This window comes from Lycorma delicatula, chromosome 11, assembly GCF_047948215.1.
Source record: "Lycorma delicatula isolate Av1 chromosome 11, ASM4794821v1, whole genome shotgun sequence".
In the NCBI taxonomy this organism is placed as follows: domain Eukaryota; kingdom Metazoa; phylum Arthropoda; class Insecta; order Hemiptera; family Fulgoridae; genus Lycorma; species Lycorma delicatula.
The window spans coordinates 77,624,391-77,640,641 of NC_134465.1; the positions used below are offsets into that span (position 1 = coordinate 77,624,391).

The window sequence follows — 16,251 nt, forward strand, 5'->3', positions numbered from 1 at the left end:
GGTTGTCTGTGTTTTTGCAAAAAAATATTTAACCGTGGTCGGGTCCGACCCTTGACGAATCCGATTTCTTGGAATTTTCCTTGCAGGTTTTACGGGTGGTTTGCCATTACCGTCCCAGTGTGGTTAATTTAAGTTCAACCACAAAGAACAACGGTATCCACAGTCTAGTATTCAAATCCGTATAAAACCGACTGCCGTTACAAGGACTCGAACCTTAGAACTCTCCACTTTGAAAATCAGCTGGTTTTGCTATAGACTAACCCGGCGGGTTTTGGAAAATCTTTACGTTTTAGGTACTAGTTCATCTAGACCAAAAAACATATGTATTATATGGAACGGAACGCAAGAATGGCGGGAGTTTCATTATTTCTCCCTACAGATTTCCCTACGGATTTCATAGGTTATTTAGTGGCGGTTATAAATTTTAAGTTTTATTTATGGACGGATTTGGTAATTTGAGTTCCTATCCGTACGGACCATCGCGAAATTTATTTACCGGTTCTGACCGTGAGAGACTAAGCTTTTGAGCCTAGTAATCCCGGCGTGATTAAAAAAAAAGTATAACTTTTATGAAAGTAATGAAAAAAATTACTTCTCATTCTGGGTCTGGAATTATCCCCTTCAGTCCATCCGCTGAAGTCCTTTCGGTACCAGCCCCTATGGGCTAGCAGGAGTGCGCCTACCGGATCCCTAGTTATTTGGAGGGAGAAATAATGCGTCCCATTCTCCGGAAGGATTCGCATATGCTGACTAAACGAAATTGTGGTCTCTTCGTGGGACGGTGCGGGGTGTTGTCTAGCTTTTTATAGTTTTAACAAAATTTAATTGCAAAAACGGTCACTTTCGCGGCCGGAATTTTCGCGCGGTTTCCATTTATAGGTTACGTATGTATTATATGTGTGTCGCACTGCTTTTGGCCTTATACCTCAGGATTGACCGACCGAATTCTTCAAATTTCGCTCAAACATTTCTATATATGCTATGTTTATCTTATACATTTTTTTTCAAAATTCGTTAAGGGGTGGAAGGATGCCGATTTTCTTCAGAGGCATTTTAAAGATAATTTAATTAAAGCAAATTTGTTACCTTAATATATATATATATATATATATATATAAATGCTCGTAATTCAGTAATTCAAAAAAATGTTTAAAAAAAAAACAGCCTGCTCCTCTTAAAATTGAAATGTATGTTGGTTATTCTTTTGATCTATCTCCCTTCGGTTTAAATATTTTTCAAAAAATTTTTCCGTAAGTTTATACTTCGTATATATATAGCTCTCAAAAAAGTCCACCATTTTTTTAGACTATAGACCCTGAACATAAAATGAAGAAAGGTTTTTTGAAGATTTTATTTTTCTAATTTTAGTTTTTATTGAAGGCGATGTTAGACTTAGAAAAAACTTTACTTAATCAAATTTGTTAAGTATAACTTATACATGAATATTTTTAAAAAGTCTCTTAAAATCTATTCCTCACTTCTCAAAAATATATATTCTTTTTTTGGCTTTCTTTTAATTTTTATTGTTTATTTATTTTTAATATATTTTTCTTTATCTCTTAAAAGGCGATTAAAATAAAAGTAGCTTTGGCGCCTTCCAGACCCAAAATGAGAAGTAATTTTTTTCATTACTTTCATAAAAGTTATACTTTTTTTATTCAATATTTTTAAATAATTCTCTTTAAATTACTTTTTTTGTCAGGGATCACTTCTTTATAAATAAATGATGGTACTTTTTCTGAATATCACAGCCATTGTACTGAAATTCGTGCGATATTAACATAACTTTTGTTAATTAGACGAGATTAGCGAGCAAAGCAAGCGCAGACTATGTTTGATTATATAACCTTACCGAACGTAACCTACACTCGCTAACCTCTTCTAATTAACGTTAAATATACAAGTTATAGACAACTTATTAATAACATAACCTACGCTCGCTTTGCTCGCTAAACACGTCTAATTAATAGAGCTTATGTTGATATGGTACGAAGTTCAGTGGCAGTGGCTGTGAAATTCCAAAAAAAGTACTTAAATGTTTCTTAAATTTTTTCAACAGAGTAGGGAAGCCACTAAAATCAAAAATTCTTTTATAGAAATTTGGAAATTTTGATTCTAAATCCTATTTTGATAATCATTGTAACCAAGAAAAAAGTCTCCATGATACTTGGGCTTCCAAATTTAAAAAAAAAAAATCATAAAATAATTTTTTTAGCTCCTTTGATCTCGACGTTTATTAAACCATTTTTCGTGAATGTTAGCGTTATTAAAAGCGTCTTTAAAACCGGAAAAGTTGTATCCAAAAACAATTTCGTAGAATTTTATACGATTTTATTTTTTTACAACTTTTTTTTTATTTTAATACTTCTTTTTACAAATTTATAGAATTTTTAAATATGTTGTATTGATAAAGCTGTGCAAGGTATTGATCGGCATACGCGCAGAAAAAAAAATTATTGTAAGAATTGTTTCCAGGGACACCGAGTATTTCTGACTAGTCGGACGGTCGAGGAGGTATCCTCAATACTCCTTTGATTTTTGTTGTTGCACTTTTTTATAAATATTATTTTTTTAAAAATCTTACTATGTATTTTTTTTTTTTTACCTTAGTATTTACAAAACGCTACAAACAAAGAAGATCCTTCACAGCGTCTCGGTGAGTAAAAACGTCACAAATCCACCGTATTCGCAAAGAATACGGTGGATTTTCGGATCCACCGGTCAATCCGGTGGAAGTCGGATCTGCCACCGTATTGACGCAAAAAATCATTATGCATAAGAAAGAATATGTCGTTGCGGTTAATAGAAAAAAAATTTATTGTAAAATTTCGTTACAATGCAAAACCTTTCTGGCGCTTAATTACCTTACAAACACAAATAGGTGAGATGTCACAACGTAGAGTTAAATAGGATCTAGTCGTTTCACTCAATTATATTTTAGAATTAACTGGAAGATATTTTAGGGGGCTATACAGGAGAGTTTTTTAAGAGTTGTATTTTATAAAAGCTTTATCTTAATTTTCTGTGTGTGCGAGAGAGACTGCGCGTGCGCGCTCTCTTTTTTCAAAAGATAATACTAATAAAAGTAAGATTTCAAATAATATTATTGATCTTATCGATTATACGACCACCAGTTTTTCGACTGACCGTCTTCATTTAAGTTATCATATATCGTTCATGTTCTAATACTACTGTAATTACTAATACTACTGTAATTTTTCTACAGTTGTATTATAACGTTTGAATTACACTGCTGGAACTTGTGTAATAATGAGGTCATTATGAAACAAATTTTCATTACGATACAGATGTTCAACCGATCAAAAAGCCTCTGACAGATCAGAAGCGGGTATTAATAATGTATCAGCTGTTCTTTTACTTTGATTTTAATCCGATTTAGTAGAGGTTAATTTGAAAGTTCTCCGATAAATAACTAAGTTTCTATATTACACTGTTTATTCTTTTGTTAATTATGTCGGATTTCGAGGAAGAAATGTCTTTTAATACCGATCGATACTAAAGAAAAGGCAGAACTTATGACTAATAATCTATCGCCACAGAAATGTATCGTTTAATGTATTTTTTCGAAAAACTACAAAACATTATTCCGTAAACAATGTATTTTGTCAATGATTTAAATCGATGACAAAATACAGTATAAAAATACAAATATTTTCTCAGCAGTATAAAAAATACGGTATAATGACGATTAATATACTCTTGCGAAGTTTTCGATTCTCTCCGAGGCTCGTGTCGTAACTTAGGTCGTATTCTTACATTAATAGTACTATTTTACTTGTTCTAAGCCATACTATTTCGGTCCTTAAGCCGCAACAAGAAAGAATCTGGTACAAATAGAAATCGCTCGATTCCTACCTGTTTGGTTGCAGAACAAGAGGAGGCAAAATTTGTTTTTCAAATTTTGTAGGACATTAAAATTGTTTGACAACCAGAATAATAATTTATAAGTACAGAGGTTTTATTATATAATTAATAAATTAAAATTTTTGTTCATTTTTAGAAAAAAAAAAATTTTTTCTTAATATTTTCTTATAAATTATTAAGGGGTACATTATTGTTCACATTAATCGTGTTTATTCATGGCTTAGCAGCTTCAATGATTGCAAATTTAAGTTACGGTTGAAGAGGTAGTCTTTAACAAATAAAACATAAGAAAACAAACTAAAAAATTAGCATAATAAATAAAATCCATAATTTTTGAAAAAAAAATTGAATTTAGTTCTTTGAACAGTAAATAGACGTATAAAATTTTTTATCTTAAAGTTTTTAATACTGCTATACTTCAGAAACGTATTTTTAAATATATCAATCAAAAGTAAAAAAAAAAGAAAAAACAAATTATTCGTTGACAGGGAACTTTAAAGGTGGAATTAATTTTTCAATCTTTTTCACAGGTGTGAGGGGTTTAATTTGACCTCATCTCTAAAAATAAGAGTTTTATGAATTCTGATTGCTTTTATCTCAAATTATTATTATTGATTTTTTAATTAAGAGTTTAATTGGATACGATTAGTTTTTATCTAGTATTATTTAGAATGAAGTAAATTGATAAACATTTAAAAAAGAAAGCTGGTAATACAGTTGTTTTTTATGCATGGCTTACACACACACACACACACACACACACACACACACACACACACACACACACACACACACACACACACACACACACACACACATTCACAATTTAAAATATTTACCATTTTATCTAAATATAATATTTTTATTTGTTTATTTAATTCAATGATTCTAACTACGCGCGTGCTTACCGTGTTTAAATCGCACACACGTGGCGGTACTAGCGGCGACTGTTGGCACTAACTAAACTTACGTAGAACACATTTCTCTTACACAGTCGGCAGTTCTCTTATACGTTCGGCAGACTATGCAGCCACGAGGCTTTAATGCACCAAGTACCGAATCGACCCAGCTAGACCGAGTTACTTTTTTACACTTTAAATATTATTCGTTTATTTAATTCTACCGCTCAGCTGTTACGTTAAAACGTAGCAGACCAGTACAACATCATTTTTGGGGTAGGGATGCAATTTTGTAAACGTTTTTTGCAGATGTTGTTATTTTTCAATCGTTAAGAAATGTACCTAAGAAAAATATGACCTTAATTACGCGAAATCTCGCGTTACTGAAGGTGACCTTGCTCTACAGCCTCATCCCGTTGATCTCATAAGTTGAATATTTAATGGCATTAATGCCCCACACGTAGAAGTAATCTGACCAAGTTTGGTCAAAATCGGTCCAATAGTTCTGGAGATAAAAGGTGATTTAGAGGCCGATATCGAACACACATACGAACAGCAACACCCGGAAAATTTCCATCCGGTATTTTCGGTTTTTTTGGGTCCTTTAGGTATCAAAACGTCCGGTGAAAACGGCATGTGCTCAAATTGGACAGATTACAATACTTTCCCTTCTAGACGGGAAAGTAATATATTTCTTGCTAAAAAGATTGAAATATCTTAATGTTCTGAAATATTTTTAAATAAATAACGCAGTAATTTAAGTGTAGAGTTGAATATCTGGAAATTTTGTTGAACTTGTTTGCGTTTTTATTTAAAAAATCTATAGTTTATAGAACATTTAAAATCATCGACTTCAAAATAGGAAGAGGTTTTTAAATCTACCGCGCAGTTTATTTTAAAATAATCTTTATTAAGTATGTTTGAGGTAAATGTGCCTAAATATATTTTAGATTTCAATGACAAATTTACAATAGTTTACAGCAGGGAAAATTAAATTAAAACATTTTTTCTAAATAATTTTTTTTCCTAATGTGTACGCTGCAATCTGTTCAACTATACCAGTGATGGGGAATCCTTTTGAGAAGCGGGTCAAATTTGTTCATTATTTTTTTTTTTAATACTAGCCTGTGGGTCATAAAGATAGTGGCGTCACTCGGAAAGGAACGTGATGGTATGGAAAAAAGGATACCAATAATTTGGAAACACCGAAAATTTGTTAACAGAAAAACCTTACACTTGACCCTTTTTTTGATTCTCACTTTTTAGATCCTATAAAAAGATCCTTTAAAATATTAAAATCGTTTCCTTTTTGTTTTAAAACTTTTACTTTTTCAAGTGAAGAGCAAAAATGTGGAATGATACATGAATTACCGTACCAGGTGACGACACCATGCCTGGTGGCGCCTCTGCTCTGAGAAAAAGCACATACATATTATGACGTATTCTTTACTAATAAACATAGTTACAGATATATATGTGCATAATAAAGCCCATAAAACTATGTTTGATATTGTAGCTTATTTTCAGATAGTTTCTAAATATTAGGTTCATATTCCGTGTTCATTAGTTTAATTCATTTGGCATTCAATTTATTTCCAAGTTTATTTCTGTCTGCAGGTTTTACAAAATTCATTGAGGAAAACAATTTTTCGCACGAATACGCGGACCCAAAGATCGTTAAAAGAGCATTAGCAAGTTTTTTCATCGATATAAACTTGTTTATATAAAATAATATTTCCACCTAACAACAATTTTTGTATGAAGTTATTAATTTAATATTCGTGTATATAATTTTTTATGTATAGAAGTTTTAATTGTTGCGTTCATAATAGTCGATTGTCAAAAATAAAATAAGTTATACCTTAATAAAAATGTAACGTTATGTTCGAAAAATGCCTACGACTATTACAGAAGTGACATTTTTATAACGTTTAATTTATTTTATTGTTTGACAATCGAGTATTATGAACATAACAATTTTAACTTCGATTTAATTATATATAAAAAATGATATACACGAATATTAAATTAATATTTTCAAATAATCCCTGATGATGGAGATGTGACTTCGAAACCGCTCAGATACTTACATTAAAAATTGTTGGTAAGTGCAAATATTATTTTATATAAATTATATTAATACCAACGGAAAATTAAATGTAAACTTGTTTGGTAGAGAATGCTATGCATTTAATATAATATTTTCTATTTTTAGTGCGGGATTATTATTTGCACTACTTTCAGAAATTTTTCCTCCTACTTCGAAAATCAAGTTTTCAAATTTATTTTTCCACCCTATTCGGTTTTGAAATTCAACTAATTAAATTTCTAAATCGTGGATACCTTTTCTTTCTTTTTCCTGTTTAGCCTCCGGTAACTACCGTTTAGATAATACTTCAGAGGATGAATGAGGATGATATGTATGAGTGTAAATGAAATGTAGTGTTGTACATTCTCGGTTCTACCGTACCTGAGATGTGTGGTTAATTGAAACCCGACCGCCAAAGAACACCGGTATCCACGATCTAGTATTCAAGTCCGTGTAAAAATATCTGGCTTTACTAGGACTTGAACGCTGGAACTCTCTACTTCCAAATCAGCTGATTTGGGAAGACGCGTTCACCACTAGACCAACCCGGTGGGTAAATCGTGGATACCTAGCCGCATAAATTCGGTTAACTCCATCGTTTCAAATTCTATTTTGTACGGATATAAAATAAAATGTATTTTCCAAATTTTTAAATCGATTAAATCTCTCCTGAAAAGTTAATTTTATTTCCTGTATAATGATTAATTTTTTTTTTTATTTCATTTTGATAGAGTATTTCTAAAAATTATTGTGTTTTGAAAATGTTTTTTTAATTGAGGAAAATATTTCACGATTTTCATTCCAAATTAATATTTTAATATTTTCAATTTCTCCATTTACCAGAAGTTTCTTTTTATTCAGTTCATTGAAATGCTGAGCAATATCACATAAGAACGTTAAATCATTTAACTAATCTATATTTGAAAATTCATTATTAAATTTTTTTTTTTTTTTTTATTCAAAGAGTTTTATTTTTTCTAATAAATTTATCATCCTGGAATAGTCGCTTTAATATTGGAAGGACAGGTAGAAGGGAAAAATTGTGTAGGCAGGCCACGTTTGGAATATGTAAAACAAATTGTTAGGGATGTAGGATGTAGAGGGTATACTGAAATGAAACGACTAGCACTAGATAGGGAATCTTGGAGAGCTGCATCAAACCAGTCAAATGACAGGACAAAAAAAAAAAAAATAAATTTATAAACCGATTAAGAATTGGACCGCAACTGAGCCATCAAATATTGTTGTATGTCAAAATTCCAGAATGTCGGCCCTCAATTTCCTCTAGTAATTGTGAAAATTGTCACCTATTAAGACCTCTTGAATTTATAAAGCTGATGACTTTTATTTCAACTGGCATTAGATCGGAAAATATATTTAAACCTTATTTCGCACTTGAACTTGCTGGTGTATCATACAAGAAATTCAATCGGAGAATGTCTCACATTTTGCTCAAGCTGCTGAATAAAAGCATTGTTTATTCACCGTTTCGGGTACACCATCTGTTGTTACAGAAACGATTTTCTTAGGTCAGTATGCATTTCTTTAAATGTATTATCAAATTTAAAAGAAAAATTGACGTGAACAACACATGACTCCTTGTATGCGTATTAAATTACATATACATATTTTTTGCTGCGCTTCATTTAAACTTATTTCATTTGAAAGCGAGATACGATCCACTAATTCTTTAATAAAGTGGACAGTTACACAATTGCATTTTGGTGGACACAACTTTGAATCACATTATTTGTGGTGTCCGTATCAGCAGTTTATATTAGTTTATATATTAATTTCACGTCGATCAAATAGTTTGTGGTGTAAGTGAGAACGTGTCTGATCCGTAATCATGCATACATCGGTTCGAATCCAACTTTTTTTTTAATATAAAATTTCTTTTTTTTTTAATTTTAAATTTATTGATTTATTAATAATTATTAACTTTTGTAAATTTTTTTAATTAAAATGAAAAGAACAGAAAATTTTATTTCACTAATAACTTCTGATTTTTTTTATCGCTATTAATGAATTATTAATTATTGTAAAACAATTTACAATCAGAAGTTAATAATTATTAATAAATGAATATATTTAAACTAAAACAAAAAAATTATAGAAAAATATGTGTATATGAAATTGGATTTGAACCGATGTGCCTTCCCCTTGTAAGGTCCAAGTATTTCATTTATTAAAATTTTATTTGGCTATAACTCTGGAACCGATGAAAATAAGTACCACTCATGAAATATCGTTGAAAAGCTCTCAACGAGGGCTTATTACTGCAGTTAAGAAAAATTCCAAAATCCAGATACTTTTTGAATGCTGGGCTTTTTAAGACGCATTTGGTTCAGTCGATTGCAATCAAAAGGGAAGGTACACAACTAGATGTTACAACAGTCCTATATCCAAAATTTCAACGTTCTACGGGTAATCATTTTTGAGTTATGCGAGATTCATAGGTATCAAACATCAGGCCGAAACTAGTCAAAATGGATTCAGGGATGGTCAAAATGGGTATTTCCGTTGAAATCTGAAAACCGAAATTTTTCGCGATCACAATACTTCGTACAAGGAAGTAAAAATCAGGACCGGTACACTTTCCTTTCAACGATATTAGTTTTATTTGCTCTCTTTCATTATATTGCCTGATTTATATCGAGAAAAAACTGCTAGTTGTGTATAACCGATTACATCATTGCTCTCATCTAAAGCGATTGAATATATTTCTGCATACTTTATGTATTTACAAAGCAATATCTCTTTCTAATTTTATTACTCGATATTTAATTGTTTTGCGACTTATCGGTATCTTATTTGTACGCTTTATAATCAAGCCTTTTCTTTAAAATCGGCAAAGAAAGTAGCACTATATTATAAAAATACTTGTTTTACAAATTCTCCTTCTGAAAGAGGTTTCCCATGGCGAGCGATGCAACGGGCCACTTAGAAACCGGCAGTTGTTATATTATTTTTTGGAATAAAAAGAAATTTTTAAAACGATGCTTTGTGAACGATTCTATTTTTTCTTTTGTAAAGTATATTCTCTCCTTTTTTCGTCTGTTGAGGAGCCGAGATTTGAATGCAACTTTTAAAAATGTCTTTTTACGTTGTACGCATGTGAAATGACATTTTTTTACAAATTACAAGCACAGCGATTTTATTCTTTTCAATCGCAACGTATTTATCGAACCGTTTTGTTTGGTACGGTCTGGAACTTGTACCGTTTGTTTTTATTTCTTTAACCGCCGACATAGTACAGAGTTACAACTAAAATTATAGAGTCGGTTGGCGGCTAGCGTATAGGCACTGTGGAACTGCAGAACTCCCTATCTGCATTTGATATTATCGATAACTTTTAATATAACGATTCCTTTTTTCTTTAATCCTTTCTTTATACTTGTACAGTATATAATCGTTAAGCTTAATGTCAGTAGCCATCCCCCGGATTATCAAAAAGATACAAAAATCTTTGTACGGAACTGTGCGCTTCACAGTTCCAGCGGCGTGGTGTTTGGCTATTGTGCGCATACGCACATAGGAAGCTGCACGCGACGCTGCGAGGGAGAGAAAGCACTGTCGCTCTCGCAGTGCCGACCACGGCGTACTGGTGGAGGGTAGTTTTTTTTTTACTCCGCGTGTGTACGGAACGTTCCTTGTTTTTTCCCTTTTCTAGTTTAGTCGGTGGAAGGAATATGAAAGCGGTTTGGTTGTTTTTTCAGTACCGATCAGAACATAGCGGAAAGCAAGAGCCCTTTGATCGCCAAATCTGTCCAAAAACACGCTGGAAGGGCAAAATAAGATAATTAGTAAAAAATATATGTATTCTGTGTACATAGATATTTAAATTAAGCACCATTGGACTACAGTATTTTTAAGTAGATAGTTTATTATTATCTAATAATATTAAAAAATATTATCTGTACTGACATTTTATTATTTATTCGGTTAATCCGAACGGGGTTTAAGCACAATGTGCTTAATATTCTATTTGATTTTTTCGGTTCTTTTATTTTACAGAAAACTTTAACCGTGTCCAGAAAAACATTTTCTGGAGCAGCAACCCTACTAATTTTAGCTACGAGCCGTCACTGCTTAGAATACAATAATTTTAGAAGAATTGTCTCATTGACGTACGTGATATACATACATATGTAGATGATAGAATTTAATAATAAAAAAATAATAATAAAATTGAATTATTAAACATTTCTATACGCGTACGCCAAGGCTGTCAATTAGTTCAACAATGCGAGCTGGTACATTCCCGTTCTGCAATGTAACGAACGAATTTGCACACGTATTTACGACCGACTGTCAGAGTCATACACAGGAGCAGTGATTCAGTAAAATCAGTCCTCTTGGAAATATTTTTTTTTTTTATAAATTTGACATCAGATATTTATACTTTAACTTCTTCGACTGTCTGTTCTCTCTTTTTTGATATAAAAAATAAGTTTAAAAAATCAACGCGTGGGTCTTTTAAAAAGCCTTCATGAGTCGGTGTCTGACCCGCGGATCTAGGTTCGTCGTCGATGAACTATAGTGTATTCAGTTAGTTTGTTCAGCGAAAAATAAACAAACGTCGCGTTTGTGTTAGTGAGCTATTCAAGAATATGCGAGTCACGTTCCTTGCATCAGTGCCGACTCGCAACGCAGTCGCACCTGTACAACACTATATTCGTTACTAATATTATTGGCCGTATAATTAATTTGTCATTTAGTAGTCGATGCGATCAAAAATATACCTTCTCAGTTCTATTACTTGATCTTTTCATGCGATCACCGCTTTGTTCTCGTGTTCAATTTTTGCTTTTCATTACTTATTTATTTAAAATCTAACGTTATTTAAAATTGATATAATGCAATTTTTTTAAGTTTATTGGGACGCGAATGTAGTGTATTCCTAGACTTCGGTCTGTACAACTTGAGTTATACAGTTTTTTTGACTCTATATCTGATACCGATTCACCGATAATAATGCATGATTGCCGAAAAAAAACTTTTAAGTCGTGCGGAACATATTCACCCGATAAAACAGGCCGGCAAGAATAGAAAAACTATATAAAACATGTAACGGATACTATTGAACCAAATTATTGAGAATCTGATAATATAATAGAAACAAAATCGAGCCTCCCGTTGTATTTCTTAATGCTGACAGCACCACGGATTTCTCGCGATCAGATGACGAAAATCGAATTGAATTTATTATTTGTTTATTAGCGTAGAAATTTAATCTAAGTTATTAGTGAAATTTTACTGTTTGTGAACCATTGATGACTTCGTAACTTAAAAAACTCAAATAAAATGTCTTAATTTATTTAAATTAAAAACGTATACAATAATTTATAATATAATAATGCGTGGTTACTGAATATTAACGTCGTGTAGTTTCTTTTATGTACATCAGGATTTACAGGAGGTGCTTGCGAATCGGCCGCCTGAACAATTATACGCAGAGTTTATTTACTCCAACTCTGTTCTTTCTTCTTTCTTTTTCTGTTTAGCCTCCTGAACCACCGTAAGGTATTACTTCAGAGGATGAATGAGAATGATATGTACGAGTGTACATGAAGTGTAGTCTTGTAAGGTCTCAGTTCGACCGTTCCTGAGAAGTGCGATTAATTGGAACCCAACCACCAAAGAACGCCGATATCCACGGTCTATTATTCAAATTCGTATAAAAGTAGCTGTCTTCACTAGGATTTGAACCTTAGAACGCTCGACTTCGAAATCAGCGATGACGAGTTAACCGCTAGTATAACTCGGTGGGCTTCTATAAGTTAACTGAATCAGATGTAGGGAACGATAAGCATATCATCCTTATCTCATTGGACCGTGGCTTCCACGGTCCAATGAGATAAGGATGATATGTAAATGAGGTGTATTCTTGTACAGACTCAAGACGACCGTTTCTGAGGCGTGTAGTTAATTGTACCTCTACTAATTACACCGATATCCGCTTTCTAGAATTCAAATCCGCATAAATGCAACTAGCTTTTACTTGGAGTAGAAACACAGAATAATTTTCTAATAATTTTAAGTGAAAAACGTTTTAAACGAAAAATTACATTATCTGTATAGTCGATTTCAATATGTATAGTCTTTTATCCGTATAGTTATCTGTATAGTCTTTTTCCTGCCGTTATCGTAGCTAATTATTTGAGCGCGATCGATCGTTTAATATACTTTGGTATCGATTTTAATATTTTGATTTCCTTAGATCCTTAGTTCACGCCCGATAGCTTACGTCGTTTTCTAGCATACAATTTTTTTTTATCAGGATGTAGCAGGTTTATCAAGATTAACGCATAGGGGATCCTCTGCGTTAAAAAGCAAAGTTTTTAAAATTAAAATAGACCCCAGTAAAAAATGATAAAATAATATTTGTTACAATCGGCTCCAAATTAAAGTTTTATAAATAAATTGTTAAATATTAAAATTTTATTAAATATAATAGTTTTTAAAAATATTTAAATTATTGCAGTTTTTCGTAAGAAGTAAGAACGGTTGTCAGGTCGAGAATAGATTTTTACTTTATTACAAGGGAGGGATTTAATTTTAAGCCGTACGCAAACACTCCACGTTATAGGCTACGTATAAAATTTACCGCCTACACTTTACATGTAAAATTGTTGTTTTCTACATTTCATAGCGAGTGTAGAATTTGTATGTCATATATCTATTATTAGAATACTTATTGGATTTCTACATTGATCGTTTTTACAGAGATCGACTTCAAAACAGAATTTGTATATTAAATTATTTAAAACATAATTAAATTCTAAAATTTTAGAAATAGTTTACTAGTTGCAATCAGTGAAATAAAATTAATTCTGTTAACAATCTGATGGTAGATAACGAAACTATTTTTAGTATCATATTTAAATGAGTTATAAAATTTGAATAGTTTAAATAAAATTTATTAATTTTATTTTGTTTTTCATTAATCTCTTAAAGAATAGTTATTATTTCTATATTTACACACGCGCGCGCGCTTGCGTCTGTATGAGCAAAGTAATAAATTTGCGTACAGTTATACATATAAATAAAATGTTAACATTTGGAAAACTAATTAAAGTAACACTTCGTATGGTAAAAAGTACTTAAGATATTTTTTCGTTTTACGACCCCCATTTTATTCGCATTTTTTCATATAAAAATTACTTAATATAGCATGTTTTATAATAATTGATAAATAGAACATTAGAGAAATAATTAAGTAACTCTATAACTCGATAAAAATAAATCGATAATACGTTAAAGAAAGCACACTAACGTACTGTTTTATACCGGTCATTTTTAACATTCTCCTTATTAACATATTTTACATATATAAAAATTGATTATAAGCATTATCGGTTATAATTATAAATATAATCTTAACAAATTTAACCTATGCTCGCTTCGCTCGCTAACCTTGACTAATTAAACAGTAACGATTATTATTATTTAATTAATAAAATTATTTAAACAATCAAATATTACTGTTAATCAGTCAACGTTAGCGAGCGTAGGTTAAGTTATATTAAATTATATTTATGATTTCTCTACAAATGCCTCCAAATACCCACTGATTTGGAAGAATTCTGCCTCTCTTGTACTTTCTTTTTGAAAATGAGGATTCGTGTATTGCTGCCGAAATTCCTGGACCACCTTTTTAATAAATGATCAGCACCCCCCCCCCCACACACACACACACACACACACTAATACACATACCTCTCAGTTACCCGTTGTCCGTTATCGCTTCACTTGACATTAACCTACTCTCGCTTCGCTCGTTAACCTTGGCTAATATGTAAAGTATGTTTTGTATAGAAGTGAAGGCGTCATGGCTTCAAGACGGTCGTAACATATTTTTGACATCCAATTTTACCATATTACGTGGAGAGAGAGAGAGTGAGAGAGAGAGAGAGACTTAATCTGTCGATTAAAAGGTTTTTAATTTACACTTTTACGGGGTACAGTTCGGTTTTCACCCTGAACATGCAATTACGTAGTTATATCTTTGTATCAGCTATTTAATAGTTTTGTAAAGTTTAATTTGAAAACTTTTTATACCACATAAATATGTCAGAGTTGATATACATGAACCGTAAAGAAGAACTAATGCCATCGAACAGAGTTATTCTGGCTTTCTAATTATTATTACAGACCAACAATAGCTTACTAACGGTGTAATTGCGTTTTTAATCAAATTTCTGATGTTAATTTGAACAATCAATTGAAAATGAAATAGTGAATGTTTATAGCTATTAACAAATTGAAATTCAATATTTTTCCTATATGATAAAGGTTTTTATTTTTTTGGAGGTCAGCTTTTAATTGTTTTTATTTCGAGAATTTACTGACCGTTGATAAAGACAAAAAAAAATCTTCAAATAGTTTATTTTGATAATGTATTTTTTCGTTAAAAGAAAATCTTCCATATTTAAGTGGTATGAAAAAAATGTACACGCCTCATCATGGATTCAGTTCTTAAAATAAGATAAATGAATCATCGAAATGGGTCCATTCGGTAAATGGTGAAGAGTAAGAAACAGAAATTCCGAACAGTAAAGCTACTTCATTGAAATTGGTTTAAAAAAAACAAAAACCACATAAAAAAAAATACAAAAAGATTAAAATTTTGGTACTTGTGTGTTAACAGAAGGGGAGGGTCTGTTTTTTCGTTTACATGTTATTTAGCGATATCGTATTATTTTAATCCGATGACTTATTGTACTGTACTATGTAATTTCTGGTGCGTCTTCCTAGAAGCCAGAAGTTTGAATTTACGAGGGTAACTCAATTATTATCCGCAATTTAGTTATATTTTTGTTTATGTCGGTAGTACTGTCGCGTTGCGTAGATGACGCATGCTTGGTTTAATTGTTGTTATGTCTGTTTAGGTTTGATGCTGCTAGGTTAGTTCCATTATCGCCGCCCTACCGTTAACCATGGCTGCTCCGCTTTCTGTTTGCACCATAGAGCAACGTTCAGCGATCCGTTTTTTGTGGTCGGAAGGTTTATCAAGGGCCAAAATTCATCGAAGACTTTCGGTACAGTACGGGAACAGTGTGTCGCTGCAACGGAGTGTCTATAAATGGATTAAAAAATTCAAAAACGGTCGCACAAGTGTTACGCACGACGAAGAAGCCGGACGACCGTTTACCGCCACAAATAAGGAAAACATTGAGCGTGCACTAACATGGTTTTCTTAGACGGACGAGTAACTATCGATGAAGTGGCACATCGTCAGCAAATCAGTCACGGTTCTGCCTACGAAATCATCCACAACTGACTTGGGTTTCATAAGGTCTGTGCAAGATGGGTCTCAAAACGACTCACACAGCCGCATAATAAACGCTTTTGGACATCTGCCAAAAACATTTG

At 31.9% G+C, this 16,251-nt stretch overlaps 1 protein-coding gene across 16 annotated transcripts in view; it reads left to right on the forward strand.

The window, feature by feature from the left end:
- The window catches only part of LOC142332121 (putative cytochrome P450 6a14), a 622,045-nt gene that overhangs the window by 3,636 nt on the left and 602,158 nt on the right, over nt 1-16,251 (forward strand). The gene's annotated exons all lie outside the window — the stretch shown is intronic.